We start from the raw sequence: 17,346 nt of genomic DNA on the forward strand, positions 1-17,346 counted from the left end.
AACCGATTAACCAAAATTATCAAAAATTATAAACCAAACCGATTGAACCGAATTGACTCGGTACGGTTCGGTTTTTCGGTTTAAACCGAAAATTGCTCTCCCCTATTTCTAAGTACAACTCATAAATAACAATTCTTGAATAGGAAAGAAAATTTGGAGTCTTTGTAATACAAGGAAAAAAAAAGGGAACTAATTAACCTCTAAAAAATTACTAAAATTGTTCTTTCCTTCTTCTGACTTTCTGCAACTGGGTGTTCAAGTTGATGTTTACACCCTATAGAACAGAAACATGTATAGCTTTTAGTTGCAAGTCTAAACATATGCAAATGCATAGATATAACTCAACTCAACTAAGCATTTATCCCAAAAATTTGGGGTCAGTTATATGGATCCTCTTTTACCATTCTAAATGCATAGATATAACAAAAAAAACAAAAATGTCACGATTTCCATAAATTCTCAATTAACAATCGTATACAATAGAACAAAATAATAGAAAGCATTTTTCAGCCAATGTAGCTAATTAATTGCCATCTCTAGACAATTATTCAGCATCGTGTCACGAAATAGCAATGTAACTATTGCTTACTCTGATTAACATGCTGGAAATTCCACTCGTTGCCGTGCAGATCTTTTGCAATCAATTGTTGACAAGGTGTCTGTTGCTGCATATCCTGAACAAAGAGGAAAATCATAACCATCAATGAGAGAGAAGTAAACACATCACAATACACAGCAGGGAAGGAAACAATAATTTATTTTAGATACTGACCAATGCTGGTAGACATTCCTATGCATGCTTTTGATAAATATTTGAAGTACAATGCTTGCTTACATCCGAAGCAGCAAGTGTTTTCTAAAATGAATTCACCGTGCATCTTTCTGCAGGTTTCAGGAGTTCAGGATTGCTGCCAGTAAACTCTCTTTGCTGATTCATATAGGGGGAAATAATAAGGAAAATACGGGGCAAAAATATAGAAAGAACCACAATGAAAATGCTCATGGTTGCTTCAATTGCAAAAGTAAGACAGACAGACTAGCTTACATCAGGCCCAGGAAGTATTGATATATATGAACATACTTGGTCTGTTTTAGGTTCAGCCTAAAGTCCACAAGAATATAACAGATGAGCCAAAACCTACCTGAAGATCAATTTTGATCACTTGCCAAAGAATTTTGGATGGAATATCAGATGAGGGCATCTGCTGTTCTAACTCCTGATGCACCGAAGCTCCAAGCTACATGTAGAAGAGATATTGTAAATTGTAAGACCAAAGACATCATACAATGGCAGGCAAAAGACATCTCTAATGAAACTCATTGTAGATCAAAGACACCAGAGAATGACATACAATCATTTTGTTCTGCTGTATATGATTCAAATTTCCTGAAGCAATGAGATGCAGAGTGTAAAAGAGAAAAACTATCAATAGTATTATCCTGCCTACCATATCCCGAAACACAAAGTAAAACATCAAGAAAATCAATGTTAGTAAAATCAACTCACAGGAAGTTCACTAAATCACTAACAGATGATGAATTGATAAGTCAACGAATCAGTGGCCATGTAATCGATTGATAGCATCGGCTTTACCTAGTTGGGCACTTCCTTCACTTTCAACTCCTTTATCTCGCTGTAGAACTTACTCAGCGCCATTTCCTTTGGAATTTTTGGATAAATTTAGGACTTTTTGAAATTGATGAAATAGATTTGCAAATTGGGGATCTGAATAGAGAGAGACGACCTCGGACGATTGGCACTGAATAGTTATGCGCTTGTAATTGCCTCTAGTTAGAAGCGAATTTATGGAACGCCAAAAAGGATGTTCAATCAAACACCAGCTCTCCAAGGGCAAACGACCTTGTGAATTTAAAAGTAAATCCTACAAGGAAAAGGTTTACATATACTATATATGCTGCCTACCAAAGGATTCCACCGTACCATTCTCACTCATCAATCCACTGTAACCTGTATTGGCCCATTATGGATTGGGTTAACAGGGAGTGCTTGGAGAAGGTTTCTATGGCTCTGTCTTCTTATCCATATCAATCAAATATAATTTCATCACCGCTTATTGTGAAGACTGCACCGATAATAAATTTTTTCTCTCTACAGAAAAAATTAAAAATTTTACTTTGTCATTTTAACTCCGAAGGAGTTATTCAATGTTATAAGCATAACTTTTCATCTGGTTGGAGACTTTGGCAGCACAAAACTCTGATGGAGGTCAAGATTCAACAAAGCTAGTCGATTTTGAAAGGAGATTGAAGACTCACGCTGGATTTATTTCTTGATTAGAGATTTTTTCTTTTGAATTTGTCTTATTTTAGGATTTATTTTTATTGTGATTGCAATGATTCTAGGCCTATGATAAACAATTGTTATGAATTTTGATTTTATGAGGAGCTACATTTTCAACTAGGGCATATAGGTTGAATTTAATTTTAATTTTTAGAAATTTTGTATTAATTTTCTTTATTTATATAATTATTTATTATTTGTACTTATACTTTTGGATATCAACCATTGTGGCATTTAATTGATTTCAATTAGCAACGAAAAGGAAGGAAAATTGTGTATTTGTAAATAATAATAATAATAGATATAACAGAAATAATAATTGGAGTGAAAGCAAAAGATTTGATATGTGAAATTTTGGAAATAATCATAGTGGTTAGTGAATTAATTACAATTTATTTTATTATTGGGAAATAGATTATGGGCTTGGGAGAAATCTCAGGTTCCAGTATGGGAGTTGTAAGTGTACCATTTAATTCGGGGTCTTACAACTCGCTATCTGGCTCTCATGGTTTCCAAGTTATTACGGGTATCCAGGGAGTGATTAATCTGATTGGCTAACAGCTGGGATACATCTCCTGATGACAAAAAAAAAAAAAAACAGAGAGATTATGGGTTTGTGTTAATAATAAAATTTGAATGGCTAAACAAAATAAATAGAATTGATAATTATACCATATTACTTTTCTCGATTTCGTGCACTTACGAAATTAGAGTATCATTATTGAAGTATTTATATGGGCAATTTAGATTATTAGGTTGTGGATAGAGAGATAACAGGGTAGAGAGAAATTAATTCTAAAATATTATTTTTAATTAATTAAAATCTTTTCTTGATAAGTGTTAAATTAATAGAGATAAAATATAAAATTTTAATTTAATAAGGGTCACATCATAAAAAATAACTTAAAACTAACTATTATAAGTCATCCAAAATTTTTATTACTTAAATTGAAGATAAGTGTTTTGAATTATAAATTAAAATTTAAATACTTCATTATTATACACCCTTAAATCTTTTCCTTAAATGTGTTAAATTAATGAAGATAAAATATAAAATTTTAATTTAATAAGAGCCACATCATCAAAAATAATTTAAAAACTAACTATTATAAGTTATATAGGATTTTTATTGCTTAAATTGAAGATAAGTGTTTTGAATTACAAATTAAAATTTAAGTACTTCATTATTAAATACCCTTAAGTTAATCAACCAAGCTCACCTCAAGGACTCAAATTCTAATCCATTACTGCATGCTTTAATTTTCCTTTTGGAATATTTTTTTTTTCATATAAGCATAAACACAATATAAACAAAATAAAAGTACAGTTTTTTACTAATTAGTATTGTATATATCATTTTATTTTAAGAAAGCTAAATTAAATAAAAAAAAATAACATATTTAATTTAAGAAAATAAAACTAAATATACAATTGCATATAAACACAAGGGCCTTTCATGTTTTTGTCATTTTCCTTAAAGAAATTAAAAATAAATCTTACAAGGAAAATGATAATATATGCTGTACTATTTATCCAAGGATTTTATATACTATACTGTTCTCACTGGATTCTGAATTTTTTTTTTATTATTTAATGTTACCATGGCATATCTTTTTTATTTTAATTTAATAAAATAATAAACTTTAAAGATATAATTGTATACCCACAAGGGCTTTTAATGTATTTATCTTTCTTTCCTTAAAGAAATTAAAAATATATCCTACAAGGAAAAGGATTATATATACTAAATCCTACAAGGAAATGGATTATATATACTATCTATGTACACCACCTAACAAAGGATTCGACGGTACTATTCTCGCTCATCATCTACTATAACCTGTATTCGCTACGATGGGTGGGTTCGCGGGAAGTGCTTGGTTAAGGGATCCTACGGCTCTGTCTTCTTGGCCAGACCGACCAATATTATTTCCCCACCGCTTGCTGTGAAGTTTGCGCTGATAATAAATTCTTTCTCCCTGCAAAAAGAATTAAAGATTTTGTTTAGTCTTTCTGGCTCTGAAGGAGTTATTCAATGCTATGGGGACTGTTTGAGTCATAAGAATGGCATGACAATTTATAACTTACTACTGAAATATGCTCCTGATGGTAGTCTTGCAGACTTGATTAACAAATGTGGAGGAAAAATACCTGAATGTGATGTAAGGCGATACAGTCAGATGATTCTTAAAGGGTTATCATCCATACATAATAATGGATATGTTCATTGTGATATTAAGCTTGCCAATATCCTTGTTTTCCTTTCTGATCAACAAGATTTAAGTCAGCTCAAGATTGCAGATTTTGGCTTAGCAAAAAAGCCTGATGAATGGTATGACAATTTATAACTTATTATTAGAGTATGCTTCTGGTAGTAGTCTTTTAGACTTAATTAACAAATATAGAAGAAAAATACATGAATGTGATGTGAGGCGAGACACTTATATGATTCTTAAAGTGTTATCATTCATACACAATAATGAATAGGTTCATTGTGATCTTAAGCCTGCTAATATCCTTGTTTTCCCTTCTGATCAACTAAATTTAAGTTAACTTAAGATTGCTGATTTTGGCTTTAGCAAAAGAGCCTGATGAAGAAGATTCAAGGAAATTCTTTTATCAGTACACTTTTCAAGGAACTCCCATGTACACGTCTACTAAATCTGTAAAATTTGCTCAGATATCACCAGCTCTAGATATTTAGTCTCTAGGTTGCATTGTTATTGAGATAATTACAGGAAAGCCACCATGGCAAGAATTGGATATAGAAGACATCGAATAATTGATGAATTATGATTGCATCGTTGAAAAATTGACACAAAAAATCAGTAGAATCAAATTGAATAATTTATTTTTAAAATTAATTATTATTAAATCTTAAATTAAAGTATAAAATATAAAATATAAAGAAAATTGAGTAAGAAATGAGTCCAAAATAAATCAAAGAAAAACAAGCTCAAGATGAAACCACAATTGATAAATAAAATTGAATCAAACTAAACCAAATCAGATTGATTTGATCTAGTCTGCTAAAAATTTTAATTTTTTCAGTTTGATTCGATTTTTCAATTTTCTCCCTAATTCAGTTTGGTTTGGCCTGCTAAAAATTTTGGTTTATTTGGATATTTGATTTTCCAAACTGAACCAACCGATGCTCACCGCTATTCAGGAATGAGTACTAATGACCTCTTCAAGCAAACCTTGCTGCTGTACCTTGTAGCTGGCGCATCCATCTGAGAATAACTTGAGAAACATGATGTGCTGAAGCTAGCTTAGAGGAGATAGGATCAGCTGAACACCACATGCAGATGCTGGGGACATTTTACACACTGCAAATTTTACCGCCATTGGATATGTGCTTTTGATTCTGTGTGGCTTGATGCCAGTAGCTTCCTGGGAGTAGATACACTCGCCTCATCTTCTCGATAGCTTCTCATATTACATGAAAAAGCTTTCCATATTCAATTTGTCTACCGCAACCGATGAGGAGATATTTTCATAAATAATTGATTAAGAGAAAATACAAGAAACAATTCAGGGATTCTGTTGGAAGTGATTCAGATGTCCAATTCAATTCCTGGTCTTCATTGTGATTCAGAAGAAATCTTGCGAATTATTGATGGGCATATGCACACACCACCTGTTCACATACCTTTGTTATAAATATCATGCATTGCAATCACGTATGATTACAAAAGATAGACATATAGAAAAATAAAACTAAGAGAACAATGCATTTTATGTAACAGATGATCTTATTACCTATGAAGTAAAGCTTTGATTTCTCATCCATTTACTTGAGACTGGTTGGGCATTGAAGAGCTCATATTGGTAAGCAAAGATGAGGGCCTCCCTCATCTCAGTATTGAGATAACTTAGGGTAAAGTCATGCATTTGATTATGAGTTTAATGCAATCCAAAATGTTTCTATCAAGTTTAAGTGCTGAAAAAACTTGATCTCTCTGTAGAGACGATTAACAAAGTGAGCTAATCTCTAATTCTATAAATGTAAGTGTTGGCACTCCAATTTATCAGTCAAGTGAATTAAATTGGGAATTTGATATGGAAGTTTCACTTGAATTTTCTAGATACACCTGCATTCTTTGCCAAAGGGAATTATCCTAGGTGCTAATAATTAAAATTCCGCCATTAAAGTAAGCATCGTTCAGTTCAAATCGGAGAACCAAATCAAATTTGGTTTTTTTTTTTCCAGTTTGGTTTGGTTTGCAAGTAATAATGTTAATTCAATTAGGTTTGGTTTAGGGGGGAAACAAACTGGAATTGTGTGTGTTGTGTGTGTGTGTATTAATATTAAAAACCAATGATCCAAATCAAATTATTTCTATTCGGTTTGATTTAACTACTGAAATGGATTCAGTTGAATTTAGTTCAGTTTTATTAAATTTCAAACTGAATAGGACCTGCTGAATGCTCAACCCTACAATGAGGAGCTAAATGAAGTCCTATTATCTTCTTTGTTGGTAAGGTCCTAAGTGGATGGTTGAGCCTTCCAAAAGTTGGTTTGAGAAGTAGGTTCCTATTTTTATAGATATTTCTCAAGGGAAAACAATTAATCTAGAATTGGGACTTGGATTTGAGCAATAGAACAACGGTCATGGGCAACATATCCATTTTAGTCCATTATTCCATTATTTTTATTTTCTACTGAGATCTTCTGCATTCAATGTGGCAAAATGATAGATTTTAGAGTGGTTTTTTTCCTGATGCTAATCTCAATGTTTTTGACATAAGTTGGTTAATCTTAATAGCTTAATCTTTTATAGGGCATCTGTTACGAGCTCCAATATGGAACAGGGAAATTCAGTTAAGGTGGATACCCACTTTAGACAGATGTACAGGCGCTATTCACATGGGAAAAAGAAGCTGGATTAGATGTGGCTGTTTGAGTTTTAAATTTTAAACTTCTCTTGCTGCAAATAAACTAAAGTCATTAAAAAACAGGAGAATCTTTATTTGTTTTTCCGCTATATTTTTGTATTTAAAAGCTAGTTGAAATCAACTAAAGGGCAGCTAAGTTCATTCCAGAATTGAATCTCCTAAATACTCAGAGACCGGACAGTTCTCTCTAACAAGCACCGTTAGTTCTTCCACAATAGGTCGCAACCACAAAGGCAAAAACAATAATAAACCTCAACCCAGCAGCCCTTGGACATTATCCAAACTCAAGTTCATAACAGCTTCATGATTCCTTCCCATTGTCTGCCTCAGCTCAGCATAATTTCCAGCAACATTTTTCTTCCCATTGTCAATCTCAGCTAAGCATAACAATTTAATATCCATAGAGGTTAACAGAGCATCTTTCACTAGCATCAAACGGTTATTCACTAGTATTTTTATTTTTATTTGTCAACGTCTCTGCAACATCCTAGTATTTTTCTAAGATTAACTTGTTTTGAAGTGCAATTGTACCAAGTAATCATGATACCACTTTTAAGACAAGTACTTTAGTCTGTACATTCTACAGAATTACTATTTTTGAATCATGCCTTCAGGGTAGATAAAAATAAATTAATAAATAAAATCCATACTTCTTCCAAAACCAAAATTGAACCAAGGGCAAAACAGATGCAAAAATAACCTTCATATTCTAAAACATCAAGATTAAACATATAAGCAAAGTTGGACATACTTACTTGTAATAAAATCTTTATGGGCTAATGATGCTACAAAGCACATGTAATACAATCCTTAAGAGGTAGTGATGCTACAAAGCAGCACCATCACTGGTAGAGGACACCACATTTCTTCTTATAGGGCGAGTTGCTTTCTTCAAATAAGAGGAATTCCACTCCCCACTATCCTGAGCATAGTAATCCATGGGATAATCACCAGCAAAAGAATAACCTACACCCTATACATCCTTTGCAGCTTCATTGCCACATCCAGAACACAATCCATTGCTGTGCCCACATCCAAGACCATTGCAACACCCTGAGTTTGCCACTACACTCTTATCCTTCTCCCACCAACCTGGTAAACTGCTTCAAAAGGTGTCAAAAGAGGCTTCTCAAATGCCTCTCCCCAATCAATAGAGAGCCGAGGATATGCAATCTGAATCCAAGCATCCACAGATTGCTCAAATAAGGCAATCCTAGTAGGACTAATCTCTGACATCAAAACAACGGTATAAGAAAAATGTTTTTCTCTCATCTTCTTCTCCAACCTATCTAAAATCCTCGGATTGCCTTGCCTTGCCAATGTGCCCAACACAATCCCCCAACTCTTGGCTTCTCTTGCCCTCTCTATTGCCCTCTCCCTCGTCTCCTTCATTCCTTGATGATCATATTCCTCAAGAAACAGCTTCCCCAGATATGGGTCATTCCTAAATGCACTAATCTCAGGATTAGCCATCATAAACGCCTCCAAATGGAACCTCCCATCCGCCACAAATACCACAACCATGTCACTGAAACTACCAATTACAGATTTCGATGGTATTCTGGGTGCCGTGCAACCCAAAACTTCACCGGCCGATAAGGGTTTCGATTGAGGGATCAAAACCGAAAGGCCCAGCTTTTCCAACTCAGGCTTTGCTTCTCGAATCGCAGATGCGAACTGAATAGTACCTCGAGAACAATGCTTTTTTTATCATTCAAATTGAGTTTGATGGTGCTAATCAGGATCTCAACATCGATTTTAATGTCAACAAAAACGTAAAGGCAAGGAACTTTCGTAGCATCGATGGGGACCAAGCAGCTATGGCCATAGTGAATTAGAAGATCAGCACCTAACGCCAAGGCGGAGAGGTCGTCCACACAACAGGCGCCGTAAGTGACGTCGCCGAGGACGAAACAGTGGGTAACGCCTGTTGCAAGTATAGAGATCTGGTGTTGTGTAATGGCTGTGATTGTGGAAGGTGGAAACAGCTACATCAGGGTTCTTCTGCTTAATTATTATGTAAAACATTCGGTGTTTTAAATTAAAATATTATTATTTTAATAAATTAATTTGATTTATTTAATTTTTTAGTTAAAATTTGAGTTAATTTAAATAAATCATTCATAATCGAGCCATTACAAAGTAAATATAAATAAATAAATATAATTTTGTTATAAAATATTAGTTACTGAAAATGATTTTTGAAAATTATTTTGTGTTTACACATATACTAATTTAATAAATTAAATTGTATTAATAAATTATAAAATATTGTTTAAAATGTGATATTTTACCCCGAAGGTATATCACACCCTTAAAATATACGGGTATAATATAAAAATTAAGGAGAAAACAAATAAGGTTGACTAAAGATAGAATCAATTTCATTGGATTGCTTTTTTAATTATCATGAATAAAATAATAACTTTAAAGATATAATTGTATGCTCACAAGGGCTTTTAATATATTTATCTTCCTTTCCTTAAAGAAATTGAAAATAAATCCTACTAGGAAAAGGATTATGTATACTAAATCCTACAAGGAAAAGGATTATATATACTAAATCCTACAAGGAAATGGATTATATATACTATTTATATACACCACCTACCTAAGGATTCTACGGTACTATTTCATCATCCACTATAACCTGTATTCGCTCGCTATGGATTGGGTTCGTGGGAAGTGCTTGGGGAAGGGATCCTACGGCTCTGTCTTCTTGGCCATACCGACCAACATTATTTCCCCACCACTTGCTGTGAAGTCTGCGCTGATAATAGATTCTTTCTCTCTGCAAAAAGAATTGAAGATTTTGCTTAGTCTTTTTGGCTCTGAAGGAATTATTCAATGCTATGGGGACTGTTTGAGTCATGAGAATGGTATGACAATTTATAACTTACTACTGGAATATGCTCCTGGTGGTAGTCTTGCAGACTTGATTAACAAATATGGGGGAAAAATACCTGAATGCGATGTGAGGCGATACACTCGGATGATTCTTAAAGGGTTATCATCCATACATAACAATGGATATGTTCATTGTGACCTTAAGCCTGCCAATATCCTTGTTTTCCCTTCTGATCAACAAGATTTTCAGCTCAAAATTGCGGATTTTGGCTTGGCAAAAGAGCCTGACGAAGACAATTCAAGGAAATTCTTTTACCAGTACACTTTCCGTGGAACTCCCTTATACATGTCTCCTGAATCTGTAAAGCATGCTGAGATATCACCAGCTTTGGATATTTGGTCTCTGGGTTGCATTGTTATTGAGATGATCACAGGAAAGCCACCATGGCATGAATTGGATGTAGAAGATTTCTTTGTTCGCCTAGCTTTTGAGGGTAGCTCACCTGAGATACCAGCAAGCATGTCAAAGAAAGGGAAAGATTTCTTAAGAATGTGTTTCATGAGACCCCATTGCGAGAGGTGGACAGCAAATATGCTATTGGATCATCCTTTTATTGTTGATGAAGAGCTTACTTCATCATTTGAGCAGGAAGAACTCTTACCACCAAGCCTTAGTGATGATGTTGTTAAGTCCATGTGCAAGCTAATACTATCTGATTATTCACCTGGGCAAGGTCTATTTTCCTCTGCAGATAGGCCACTGAGCTTGGGTTCTACATGTAAGCGGTTGAACTTTGGTCCTATCGGAATGGGCTGTAAGGAAACGGAAAAGAGTTTGCTTAGCAAGGATGGACTAAGAACTAAGGCAAATTGACTGATTTTCTACCGTGGCAGAATATCAATTTTGTGGCACTAAAAAATTGATGCTATTCTACTGCAATGAACCAGCAAATATGTATATTTGCATTTCATTGAGCTCACAATTTTCGATTAAGGGATCAAAACCGAAAGGCCCAGCTTTTCCAACTCAGGCTTTGCTTCTCGAATCGCAGATGCGAACTGAATAGTACCCGCGAGAACAATGCTTTTTTTATCATTTAAATTGAGTTTGATGGTGCTAATCAGGCGCTCAACATCGATTTTAATGTCAACAAAAACGTAAAGGCAAGGAACTTTCGTAGCATCGATGGGGACCAAGCAGCTATGGCCATAGTGAATTAGAAGATCAGCACCTAACGCCAAGGCGGAGAGGTCGTCCACACAACAGGCGCCATAAGTGACGTCGCCGAGGACGAAATAGTGGGTAACGCCGGCGAAGGCGGTGAATATATCCGAAAGAATAAGCGAATACAAAAGCAGGCCCTCAGGGAGCTGGAGAGCGAGACGCTTGGCTCTGGTGGAGCGGATGCGCCAGACACACTTGTGGACTTCCAAGTTGTAGTTGGAGGGCAAGAGGGAGATGCCAGCATTGAGAGATGAGTCGTTGAGGATAGTTTCTGGGATTTGGTTTTTGACGAAACGTTTCGGCACTGGTTTCGGTTTCATTTGCATAGTTTCGTCTAAGGTCGCCATGACTTTTTGAATTAATGGACATTGAATATTGATTAAGGGCCTATTTTGTAAAAAGGAAAGCTAGTAAAGGAAAAGTGAATGAAGTTATATATATATATATAAAGTAAAATGTTATGGATACCTTAAAAATATTTTCCACAAGGAAATGAAATAAAAAAAAGTTATTTATTTATTTTCATGTTTCACGAGAAAGAAATTATAAGTTATATAAGATTTTTGTTGCTTAAATCGAAGATAAGTGTTTTGAATTATAAATTAAAATTTAAATATTTTATTATCACATACCCTTAAATTTTTTTCTGATAAATGTTAAATTAATGAAGATAAAATATATGTATATTTGCATTTCAATGAGCTCACAAATTTTAGATAGTGAGATTGTTTGTAATTTTAATAGTGAGATTCTTTGTAATTTTAACTCTGAATACTTGACAAAATAATTATATTAATTGTATTACCAAATCATGAATCATCTGCTGTCTTCTAATTAAAGTGTCGTTTTTTCTATTCTCATAGCAACAGAGAAAAAGGAAAGAATAAACAGAGTGCTATTGATGAATCTAATTACATCGTTTTTAAGTCATTAGGAAATTAATCATCAATGTTTTGGATGAATAAGTGCCTGCTGATCTTTCATCTTCTTAGTGCCTTCCTTCTCTACTGTTTCATCTAATTCACTTTCTTCCTCGACCAATTTGTCCTCTATATCCCTTCCGTTAATTATAAGTTTGCACCAATTTATTCAGCCTCAATTCCACCTCTTAATTTTTCATTCTCAACTCCTATTCACTCAGTTAGCAATATCAAGTTGTGAATTTTCCAATTATCTTCTATGGTACGTGTTGCTTATTAGTATTCAATAAAAAAGAGCTTATGGTGTTAATAGCGCATTGCGTTCACCATTTATGATTATTGAATTCATGCAAGTGTTAAGATAGCTTTCATCACTTGCTAGGTTGTAGTGTTTGTGGTGAAATGGTGATTGAGAAAATTACATCCTCATCTCGAGCATATTAGTTATTCAAGGATTCCACGCATGAATGCCATTCAAATTTAGCCTGACCAAGCAGAAACAAGATCCCTAACAAAATGGAGTTGCTGTAGAACATTTTCAAATGTACTTTTCCATCGTAGCTTATCTTAAACACTCAGGGCCCAACTCATTCATCTTTCCATCCACTTGTGACTTACTGGAAAGTGACTTGTATCTTATAAAATTATATATCACCCACCTGATGACTCATATTTGAATAAAATAAAATTATCATAATTTTATTAAGGGATATATAAAATTAAACAATATACATATACTTCGAAATCCTGGTGGAGCCACCAACAAGGACAACATCGTGTACAGAGCTCTTATACATCTTGGCAGATAGTCAGCATCTGCATTTTCTTCTTCAGGGGTGTCCATTGTAATCATTTGTTCATTCTTGTCATCTAAAACCAGAATGGCCAAAGCTCCACCGTTTTGTGCATTCCAGGCCTTCAGGGCGAAGTAACAATTCACAAACAAAGATACTTCAGCAATGGGAAGTTACATTAGAAAGCAAGCAATAAGGATTTAATTACTTCCAAGGATGTCCTCAACAAAAAGAGATGGCCGGTGCCCTGGAAATATCAACTACAGAAGACAGCCTTGAGTCCACATAATGATGAAAGGTCATACAATTGTGTCATGTTTGGTACGTTGCAATATAGTCAAAGAGAAAACAATGAGGTGAGAATAAATGGAACTTGTTAATTTTGCACACTATTTGTATCAATTAATGAAAAGATGCTACTTATTCTGGCAGAATAAAATAAGAATACTACAAACGAGGTGAATTGTCATTCTAGATAGCACTAAAAGAACAATCCCTTTTCTGTCTTTTTCTTTTTTCCCATGCTAATTCATGCTGTCAAGACATTTTTAAGACACTTTTCTGTGTTAACAAAGGTCACTCATCCCTGAATGCCATGAAGTTAAGATTTTAGAGATATTCAAATCATTGTACTGATAGATCCACAATAATTATTACCTTCAGCAACTCAGAAGAAGCAAATTATATGAAGATGTTGAAAAAGAGATACAAGAAGATAATTATTATACACATGTAAATTTCCCACTCAAAGACTTGACAATTTCATAATATGAGATGATCCCTTAATTCCACTATTAACTACAGTTTTTCTCAAGGCACCTCCCCTATATTTGCTAGAGGCAGTTCACAAAACTGCCTCATGACCGCATCCGTAACCATCGTCTCTATGACATGGAGGCGATTTCGTCTAGCGCTAGGTAGGTCATGGTATAGGGGAGGTTTATAACAGCATTTTAAACCGCCCCTACACTTGATTCAGAGGCAGTTTAAACCACCCCAATGCTTGTTCAAGCCATCATGATTATTGAATTAGAGAAGGTTTGTAGAGGCAGTTTAAAGGATTTGATTTCAATTTTAATTTTTTAATAATTGTTTTATAATGATGACTTGCAATATTATTAATTTTTATGCCTTTTTTTTGTGATATTTATGGCAATCATTTTTATAGCTAGTGTGATTCACATCTTGTTATATTTTCTTGTTTTGCAACTAAATTTAATATTTAAATAAATATAACTAAATTGAACACATTAATACTACTCAAAAAATTAAATTTATTATGTAATAATATTCATTATTTCTAAGTACAATTCATAAATAACAATTCTTGAATAGGAAAGAAAATTTGGAGTCTTTGTAATACAAGGAAAAAAAAGAGGGAACTAATTAATCTCTAAAAAAATTACTAAAATTGTTCTTTCCTTCTTCTGACTTTCTACTACTGGGTGTTCAAGTTGATGTTTACACCCTATGGAACAGAAACATGTATAGCTTTTAGTTGCAAGTCTAAACATATGCAAATGCATAGATATAACTCAACTAAACCCAACTCAACTAAGCCTTTATTTCAAAAATTTGGGGTCGGTTATATAGATTCTTTTTCTCCACTCTAAATGCATAGATATAACAAAAAAACAAAAATGTCACGATTTCCATAAATTCTCAATTAACAATCATATACAGTAGAACAAAATAATAGAAAGCATATTTCAGCCATTGTAGTTAATTAATTGCCATCTCTAGACAATTATTCAGCATTGTGTCACGAAATAGCAATGTAACTATTGCTTACTCTGATTAACATGTTGGAGATGCCACTCGTTGCCGTGCAGATCTTTTGCAATCAATTGTTGACAAGGTGTCTGTTGCTGCATATCCTGAACAAAGAGGAAAATCATAACCATCAATGAGAGAGAAGTAATCACATCATAATACACAGCAAGGAAGAAAACAATAATTTATTTTAGATACTGAGCAATGCTGGTAGACATTCCTATGCATGCTTTGATAAATATTTCAAGTACCATGCTTGCTTACATCCGAAGCAGTAAGTGTTTTCTAAAATGAATTTCCCATGCATCTTTCTGCAGGTTTCAGGAGTTCAGGATTGGTGCCAGTAAACTCTCTTTGCTGATTCATATAGGGGGAAATAATAAGGAAAACATGGGGCAAAAATATAAAAAGAGCCACAATGAAAATGCTCATGGATGCTTCAATTGCAAAAGTAACACAGACAGACAAGCTTACATCAGGCCCAGGAAGTAGTGATATATACTTGGTCTGTTTTAGGTTCAGCCCAAAGTCCACAAGAATATAACAGATGAGCCAAAACCTACCTGAAGATCAATTTTGATCACTTGACAAAGAATTTTGGATGGAATATCAGGTGAAGACATCTGCTGTTCTAACTCCTGATGCACCGAAGCTCCAAGCCACACGTAGAAGAGATATTGTAAATTGTAAGACCAACGGCATCGAACAATGGCAGGCAAAAGATATCTCTAATAAAACTCATTGTAGATCAAAGACACCAGAGAATGACATACAATCATTTTGTTCTGCTGTATACGATTCAAATTTCTTGAAGCAATGAGATGCAGAGTGTAAAAGAGAAAAACTATCAATAGTATCTTGCTGCCTACCATATCCAGAAACACAAAATAAAACATCAAGAAAATCAATGTTAGTAAAATCAACTCACAGGAAGTTCACTGAATCACTGACAGATGATGAATTGATAAGTCAACGAATCAGTGGCTGTGCTCCTTACTGTTGCTAGCGCTCGAAGTGGCGGTGCTCCTCCGTAAGAGCAACAAGGTTGGAAAAGATCATGCCACCATCACGGTAGAGAGGATCAATGGAGCTGGTCTTGATGTCATTGCCGTGGTAATTGTCCAAAGATTTCTGCACCTATTTCTTCACGTAATCGATTGATAGCATCGGCTTTACATAGTTGGGCACTTTCTTCACTTTCAACCCCTTTATCTCGCTGTAGAACTTCCTCAGCGCCATTTCCTCTCGAATTTTTGGATAAAATTGCGAGCTTTTGAAATTGATGAAATAAATTTGAAAGCCGTAACCACAGATATATAAATTGGGGATCTGAATAGAGAGAGAGACCGCATCGGACGATTGGCATTGAATAGTTATGTGCTTGTAATTGCCTCTAGTTAGCAGCGAATTTATTAAACGCCAAAAAAAAACGATGTTCAATCAAACGCCAACTCTCTAAGGGCAAACGACACTGTGAATTTGAAAGTAAATCCTACAAGGAAAAGGATTATACATACTAAATCCTACAAGGAAAAGGACTGCCTACCCAAGGATTCTACTGCACTATTCTCAACCTGTATTGGCTCACTATGGACTGAGCTCGCCCGAAGTGCTCCGGGAAGGGATCTTATGGCTCGGTCTTCTTGACCATACCGACCAACATTATTTCTGCCACTTTTACTGTGAAGTATGCACTGATAATAGATTCTACGGATAGAATTAAAGACTATGAGGACTGTTTAAGACATGAAAATTATGAGTCAATTTATAATATATTACTGAAATATGCTCCTTGTATTCGTCTTGCAGACTTGATTAATAAATAATAAGGAAAAATGCTTGAATGTGATGATATACTTGAATAATTATTAAAGGGTTATCATTTAGACAAAATAATAGATATGCTCATTGTGATCTTAAACTTGTCAATATCCTTATTTTCTCTTATGATCAATATGATTTTCAGCTCAAGATTAAAAATTTTAACTTGACAAAAGAGCCTGATGAAGATTATTCAAGGAAATTCTTTTACCAGTACACTTTCCATAAAACTCTCTTGTATATGTCTCCTAGATCTATAAAGCTTGTCGAGATATCACCAACTTTGGATATTTTGTCTCTGAGTTACATTGTTATTGAGATGATCACAAAAAAGCCACCATGGAAAAAATTGGATGTATAAGATATATTAATTCGTCAGGCTTTTGAGGATAGCTCACGTGAGATACCAGAACGCATGTCAAAAAAAGGGAAAGATTTCTTAAAAATTCATGAGACCCCATTGCGAGAGGTGGACAGCAAATATGCTATTAAATCATTTTTTTATCGTTAATGAAAAGCTTACTTCACCATTTGAGAAGCAAGAACCCTCACCGCCAAGCCGGTTCTACATGTAGGCGGCTGAACTTTGGTTCTATAAGAATGGGTTGCACGGAAAAGGAAAAGATTTTGCTTAGTAAGGATGGACTAAAAGCTAAGGTAAATTGACTAAATTTTTTATCGTGACTGAATATCAATTTTGTGATACTAGAAAATCGATGCGATTCTACCACACCAGACCAGATGGAGTTACAGTTCTGCTACAAT

At 34.3% G+C, this 17,346-nt stretch overlaps 1 non-coding gene and 1 pseudogene across 1 annotated transcript in view; both read right to left on the bottom strand.

The window, feature by feature from the left end:
- LOC110646215 (2-(3-amino-3-carboxypropyl)histidine synthase subunit 1) overlaps nucleotides 1-11,659 on the bottom strand; it is a 32,806-nt gene extending 21,147 nt beyond the window's left edge. Inside the window, exons 1-3 of the transcript XR_009145560.1 lie at nucleotides 11,119-11,659; nucleotides 7,957-8,889; nucleotides 5,516-5,942 (exon numbers count right to left, since the gene is read on the bottom strand). This is a non-coding gene — a transcript (2-(3-amino-3-carboxypropyl)histidine synthase subunit 1). The remainder of the gene's footprint in view (nucleotides 1-5,515; nucleotides 5,943-7,956; nucleotides 8,890-11,118) is intronic.
- Nucleotides 1-17,346, bottom strand: part of LOC110646113 (2-(3-amino-3-carboxypropyl)histidine synthase subunit 1-like) — a 40,706-nt pseudogene that overhangs the window by 1,872 nt on the left and 21,488 nt on the right.

Source organism: Hevea brasiliensis, chromosome 17 (assembly GCF_030052815.1).
Source record: "Hevea brasiliensis isolate MT/VB/25A 57/8 chromosome 17, ASM3005281v1, whole genome shotgun sequence".
Classification (NCBI taxonomy): Eukaryota; Viridiplantae; Streptophyta; class Magnoliopsida; order Malpighiales; family Euphorbiaceae; genus Hevea; species Hevea brasiliensis.